The sequence below is a fragment of the Ranitomeya variabilis genome, chromosome 3, assembly GCF_051348905.1.
Source record: "Ranitomeya variabilis isolate aRanVar5 chromosome 3, aRanVar5.hap1, whole genome shotgun sequence".
Taxonomy (NCBI): domain Eukaryota; kingdom Metazoa; phylum Chordata; class Amphibia; order Anura; family Dendrobatidae; genus Ranitomeya; species Ranitomeya variabilis.
Window position 1 is genome coordinate 41,079,306 of NC_135234.1, and position 7,661 is coordinate 41,086,966.

Sequence of the window (7,661 nt, forward strand, 5' to 3'; positions counted from 1 at the left end):
GGGAAAACGCACAAGTTATTTTTTCTCAGATCCAGGCACTTACAGTAGATACAGCCGTACAACCAGATATTTCCCCCAGATGAAGAAAATCCTATCTGCCGCAATGCAAGAAGACATTACCTTGTGAGAGTGACATTAGACATCTTTTATTTATAAACGCAATGTATGGAAAGGAGCAGAATATTCCACCAGTTCTATCATGTTTTGCTTGCAGGCCAACCTTATTTTATCTTTTATGATAGAAATGTCCTTCTACCTAAAATACATTTACTTTTTGCAATTTTTCTTTCCTTCTGATAACGGATACATGTATCTGTCCAGATGACTTGACAAAGTTGTCATTGAAATTTGATAAATCTCAAAATCAACTGTCAGGGATGAAGCCATCCCTCTGCAAGTGTCACCGGTTACTGACTGGAAATCATTCAGTGAGCATCACCCTGGCCTTGGAGACAATCTGAACTTTATATGAGGAATATAAATGCTGGAGTGTAATATACATTGTACTTATGTTATGTTATAGTCTATGTAAGCCTACTAGGAAGTACTAGAATGGAGCAGGAAGGATTAGTAACGTAAGCATGATTTTTTTTGCTTTTATTCTCTATTCTCTAAAAAAAAGTTTAAAAAGACCCTTTCATATGTGGCATATATCTATATATACATATCATTAGGTTACCTGATCGGCTTTGCTATTGCAGCCAGGCAGGGGTATCAGCAGACAGGTGAATGAAAAAAAATCCCTCAACTTCCTGACCAACCAAAAATCACCAGATTAACCTGCACTAGAGTTTGTGGGGTGGTGAGTAAAGCTTATTTTATCATGTTAGTGTAATATCTGCTTTAAAGGGGTGGTCCAAAACTAACCTATTTAACCCTAAATCTAATCTTTTTTTAATATATATTTTTTTTAATAAGTCCCTATTTTTCCTTCTCTACTCCAACTGCTTTATTTATTTTTGTATCTACTTCCTGTTTGATGACCCTTCGCTTGAGAATTCCTAGTGCATGCTGGGACTCCCAAATAAAGGGTCATCGGGGGCAGAGGCTGTGATTTCTGCCGTAGTCTCTGTCATCAACCTGACATGAAGCATCATCGGTGATCTCTAGTGTTGAGCATTCCGATACTGCAAGTATCGGGTATCGGCCGATACTTGCTGTATCGGAATTTCCGATACCGAGATCCGATACTTTTGTGGTATCGGGTATCGGGTATCGCAACAACATTAATGTAATAATGTGTAAAAAAGAGAATTAAAATAAAAAATATCGCTATACTCACCTGTCCGACGCAGCCGGGAACTCAGCGAGGGAACCGGCAGCGTTGTTTGTTTAAATTTCATTTCGCGCTTTTACTTGGTTACGTGAAGTCCCGGCTTGTGATTGGTCAGGGCGGCCATGTTGCCGGGACGCGGACCAATCACAGCAAGCCGTGACGAAATTACGTCACGGCTTGCTGTGATTGGTCCGCGTCCCGGCAACATGGCCGCCATTAACCAATCACAAGCCGTGACGTCACGGGAGGCTGGACATGCGCGTATTTTGAAAAGCGCGCGTGTCCAGCCTCCAGTGACGTCCCGGCAACATGGCCGCCATTAACCAATCACAAGCCGGGACGTCACGGGAGGCTGGACATGCGCGTATTTTGAAAAGCGCGCGTGTCCAGCCTCCAGTGACGTCCCGGCAACATGGCCGCCATTAACCAATCACAAGCCGGGACGTCACGGGAGGCTGGACATGCGCGTATTTTGAAAAGCGCGCGTGTCCAGCCTCCAGTGACGTCCCGGCAACATGGCCGCCATTAACCAATCACAAGCCGGGACGTCACGGGAGGCTGGACATGCGCGTATTTTGAAAAGCGCGCGTGTCCAGCCTCCAGTGACGCCCCGGCAACATGGCCGCCATTAACCAATCACAAGCCGGGACGTCACTGGAGGCTGGACACGCGCGCTTTTCAAAATACGCGCATGTCCAGCCTCCCGTGATGTCACGGCTTGTGATTGGTTAATGGCGGCCATGTTGCCGGGACGCGGACCAATCACAGCAAGCCGTGACGTAATTTCGTCACGGCTTGCTGTGATTGGTCCGCGTCCCGGCAACATGGCCGCCCTGACCAATCACAAGCCGGGACTTCACGTAACCAAGTAAAAGCGCGAATTTTAAACAAACAACGCTGCCGGTTCCCTCGCTGAGGTCCCGGCTGCGTCGGACAGGTGAGTATAGCGATATTTTTTATTTTAATTCTTTATTTTACACATTAATATGGTTCCCAGGGCCTGAAGGAGAGTTTCCTCTCCTTCAGACCCTGGGAACCATCAGGAATACCGTCCGATACTTGAGTCCCATTGACTTGTATTGGTATCGGGTATCGGTATCGGATTGGATCCGATACTTTGCCGGTATCGGCCGATACTTTCCGATACCGATACTTTCAAGTATCGGACGGTATCGCTCAACACTAGTGATCTCTGTTTCAGGGGTTGGACTAGTTTTTGCTCTACTGAGCATGTGTCGGTTGTCAATTCTGATGTAAGCTCAGTAGGATATTGTCACTGTGTGATATTCTTTTAATGCAGTGACAGTGCGCTCCCTCTTTGCATTTGATGAGAAGTGATGCGTTGATAAGAGAGTGCAAAGTCACTGCACATTTTATGAAGATAATCAGTCGAGCAGGAAAAGCAGACATTATCCCCACCCCCAAAAGTGACATTGTTTTTAGGGTAGGGCTAATCTCTGCTTTTTCTTCTTCATGGTCTACATATGGTCACATGTATTGGCCAATCTATGCGCAAAGTACCTTCCTTTTTTCATAGCAATTTTGTAGATACATATGTACATTATATAGAGCTTTTTCCTATTATTTCCTATTTACTATGGAAGCAATGCAGTTTCAATCCTTCTTTGTATATTATTGTGCAAGCTTACTATTTGTTGCTTATCTGCTTTTTTTGGTTGGCACCTATTCACACTAGTTTAGATGTGCTGGTCCTTTTTTCTAGCGAATCATAGCTTTTTGGACATGTGCATTCCCACTCCCATCAGCCACAGATGATTTTAAGTAGTTAGCTGGTCTATTCCTGCCCCATAAATTGTAGGCTTTTTTGCCCAGGAGAGGTGACATTTCAGGATAGGGACCCAATTTACGAAGGATGTCTTGATATGGCAATTGGGCTCACATATATTGGCCAATCTATGTGCGAAGTACCTTTTTTTCATAACAAGTTTGCAGATAAATATTTCATGTGTACATTATATAGCGCTTTTCCTTTTTTTTCTTACTTCCTATGGCAGCAAAGCAGTTTAAATGTTCTAGAGTAATCCTTTTTATATTATGGTGCAACCTTACTATTTGTTGCTTATATGCTTTTTTTGGTTGGCGCCTACTCACACTAGTTTAGATATGCTGGTCCTTTTTTTTCTAATGAGTATTCCAGCATGCAAATGTAATATATCATCAAACAGTAAGTAGTTAATAAAGAAATAAAGCAGTTTGAGAGATTGGAGATGGAATTGTAGGAAATTTTTAATTAAAGTGTAGTAGAAAAGCAATGAGATTATTACATTAGAGATTTAGGACTACATCACATCACCCCTTTAAAGAACAAGTTCAAAGTAGGCATAGAGAGACATATAGGCCATGCAATGCTCCCCTGAAAATGTAGTAAACAAGTAGTCTCTTTATAAAGGAAGGGAGTTGGTGGCACTAGAGTCCCTACACTTTCCCTCTGTGAACAGCATATTTCCTTACTATATTATGTGGTCTGCTACCTTGATACTCTAAAATATGGACTTTGGAGGACATTGCCATAATGACAGTACATAAAATATGCACAAAATACAAAAAAAAAATAGCTAGTCAAGTGATAGAGAGGCAGTGAAGCAAGAAAGTTTAACATAAAATGGCTTTATTTCCAAAAACCCACATAGTAAGGTAAACGTTATCCTCCAGATCGCAGCTGGGTTGTCCAAACAGTCCGATGAATCATCATCATTACCGTGGGCGACTGCACCTCCGTGTACTCTTGGGTGCATCAGAAGCTTTGTTTTCTTTGGCTGTTTATTACACCTCATACAGGCCTGTATTGCATGGAGCCTCTTGCTCTGCCGCTTGCAAACAAAACACTGACACACCCAAACCTAAACTCCTAGTTTACATGTGAATTGTGGACATGGGCTACTCCCAAAACCCAGAGTGGATGGAGAGATTCACCCCACTACAAAACCTGCAAATCTCTCCAAAAATAAAAGCCCATGTCTGGGTTTCCTAAATTCTGACTTGGTCAAATAGTTTGACCAGATCCGTACTTATTTTACATTGTAACCACAGGTGTAGCTGTGATTACTATACGCTGTAGCGGGTTCAATATACCTCTATGCGCTTCCTGGGGAATACATAACGATCCTAGCATATGACTACCCTCACTGCCTCACACTAGAAACAAATCCTTCAGTGTGCTTCTGATCTCAATAAATCCTACAAAATCAGAAGAAAATATCAAAAATAAGTAAAAAAAAAATTCAAAGAAATTCTCAAAATGGTATCAAATAAGGACAAAATCAATCTTTGTAAACATATTTTTTATTAGTTGAAACTATTTCATCTCAACCCATTCCATTAAACTCCAATCTCCGCTTTACGCTCTTGTGTGCAACATGCTTGTTTCAATCTCAAGACTTTCATTACTTGTAACGTGATCGTTTCAATCGTTTGCCAAAAAATAACATGTAAAGTCATGCGCTGTGAAGAAAGATTGGGCAGCACCAAATTTGTTCATCTGTGTTATCCAGTTTCTTGTAACGAGATACAGGTTATGTCACGGAAAATCTATATTTAAGTTAGAACAGATGCATTTTTGTTTCCTACCTCTATTGGGGTATGTGTTATAACTTTCTTTTATACGTTGTAAACCTATGTGTGATCTCTATCTATTGTATGGTGAGAAATTTTGAAAGGCAATGAAAAATTCACTTTGGTAGGTGGGGTCCTCACTCTGGACCTGTTCTTGGGTTGTAAACATCTCAATACAAGGACTGTAACCAATCAACGAGGACAAAATAACTAAAGGTTTATATGAAATCATTTTTTTTCAACTTTCTTTTGCTAAGTTATATAAAAAATAGACTTAAAATATGCCAAAATTCTCATAGTTGATTACAACCATGTGCTGCTAAAAGAAAGCCATGAAAGGTGAATGTGAAATGTTAGATCTAGGAAACCAAACAAAATTTCAGTATGTCAGCAGCATATGTTTGAGTTACAGAGGTCAACTTTTTTTGTTGGTTGTGATCTCTCTTCTTTTAGATATTTCAGGTGGTGCTGATCCACACTGAGTATTGCTGTGGTTGTTTAATCAAAATTTACCATGTTCACTACAGATTCGTAAGATTGATCAACTGATCTACTTTGGTACAGCTCATCCAACCTTGAGTTATTGATTAATACCACCAGAGGAAGCACTAGCTGGCCATACATTTTCATTGGCCACTGCAAGGTAAATGTAATCTTATAAGCGAATAGTCAACCATGCAATACATGGACTGGAAGGACCTATAAGAGTGGGAGAGACTCTTCCTTACTCCCTACTCTGCATTGTGGAGAGATGTCCCGAGTTGAAGATATCATGTTGAAGCTCACATGTCTAAAATCATGATTGGTGTGGTCTTTGTCATCATAGTGCCACCTGCCGTAACGGTGCTTGGGAATCGCTTGGGTTGGTGGGGGCTTGCATCACTTGTCAACCAGGCACCAGCTCCTACGCGCCCCCCCGTCATCACAATTTCAGTGGTATCTGCATCCGCAGGACATGGATACTATTGGATAGACTTTGCAACTTAGCCTGAGACTCTGTTCAATGTGGAAACGATGACATCACCACAACATTGGACCTGCCGTGTTGAAGCCTCATCAATCACACTGACACTTAGATCAGAGCAATGCTCCAGGGTAATAGAGTGAAGTGAGTAGTCTTTTTTCTTGATATCAGTCATTATGAGGGCCATAATACTAAATGGGGGGATTGTGGGAGGTAATTATACTGAATAGGAGACTGGTGGGGGCCAATCATACTGAATGGGGGGCTGCTGGGGGCCAATCACACTGAATGAGATGCTGGTGGGTGTCATAATACTGAGTGGGGGATTATGATGGGCCAATCTTACTGAATAAAGAGCTTGTGGCAGGGGGAATTATACTGAATAGAGGACTTTTGGGGGGTCAATCACACTGAATGAAGGCTGGTGAGGGCCAATCATACTGTAAGACCTCATATTGAGTTGCGGACTGTGGGGACCTTCATTCTGTGTGGTGGGTTGTGGGACCCTCATACCAAGCTAAGGGATTGTGAGGGCTTCATACTGACTGCCCATCATGCTGTTTAAGGGCCATGATACTCACTGTGTGTGGTACTATAAGCGTATCATATTATAGTGGGGCACTTAAAGTGTTTCATGCTGTAGGGCTATTATACGGTGTTGGCGGCAGTTTTAAATAATCACGTTCTATACTTTTTTGTTTTGTGTGGAACTGTAGGGGGATTCACTATGGAATACCAAATTCAGTGTGTGTGGGTAAGATCATTCAGGAGCATCACACTCTAAAATTGTCAGAAATGTGGTGAGAACACTGAGGGGTTTCAATGGGGGCAATTATATATAATTACTAAATACTGGCCACATAACATATAATTATCCTGGTTTTTAAAAGTTGGAAACCCCAACCCAACCAAATAAGTATAAAGGAGGTGCAATTAGAACTTTTGATATGGGGTCCTATGATTTCCTTGAACGCCACTGCTGGCAGTGATATATTTTTGTCCCTGGTAAATTCCTGGGACACTGGTCCTTCAGCTCTGACAGCTTAACGTGAGGCTTGTGAATCTCTTTATTTCCAGGATCCCGAGGAAGGCTTTTCACCAGCCAACACAATCATGCCACCATCATTGTAGTTTGCCACAAAGATGACGCTGCACCATCAACAAATCAATAGCCAAGCCGGGCACTCCAGAAGGTAAGAGATACTTTGAGCCTCTCGTCCAGCAGCCGGACACTACTAACCTGACCAATAAATGGGATTCCCACAAATCAATGCACTCAACAATTATTTGGCTGCAGTGCCCACACCTCCCCCAGATGTCTGCGTTTCATCTCATGAAAGTGTAAGCAAAGCAGCCCATCAGTGGCCAATGACTAACTGCAGGGCTTATTTGATGTAACAATGTTATGTAAGTGCCGGCCAACATTGCTGGAATGGTGGTGGTGCGGGAGGTGAGTATTTACTTTATTCATTTAACTTGGGTGATTACAGCATATAAGACGGGGTTGTCCAAGTAGAGGAATTTTAAGTGATTTGGGCAACATGGTGGCTCAGTGGTTAGCACTGCAGCCTTGCAGTGCTGGAGCCCTGGGTTCAAATCCCACCAAGGACAACATCTGCAAAGAGTTTGCATGTTCTCCCCGTGTTTGTGTGAATTTCCTCTAGGTTTTCTGGTTTCCTAACAAACATTCCAAAGACATACTGATAGGGAATTTAGATTGTGAGCCCCATCGGGGAGAGCAGTGAGAATGTGTGCAAAAACTGTGAATCGCTGTGGAATATGTTAGCACTTTATTATTAAAAAAAAAACTTGTACATAAAAATAATCACAAATTCTTCCAAAAAAACA

General features: G+C 42.0%; 1 long non-coding RNA gene across 1 annotated transcript in view; it reads left to right on the top strand.

The window, feature by feature from the left end:
- Positions 1–6,988, top strand: part of LOC143817932 (uncharacterized) — a 39,299-nt gene extending 32,311 nt beyond the window's left edge. Inside the window, exons 2-3 of the long non-coding RNA XR_013224212.1 lie at positions 5,802–5,957; positions 6,891–6,988. This is a non-coding gene — a long non-coding RNA (uncharacterized LOC143817932). The remainder of the gene's footprint in view (positions 1–5,801; positions 5,958–6,890) is intronic.
- Positions 6,989–7,661: the final 673 nt, after the last annotated feature.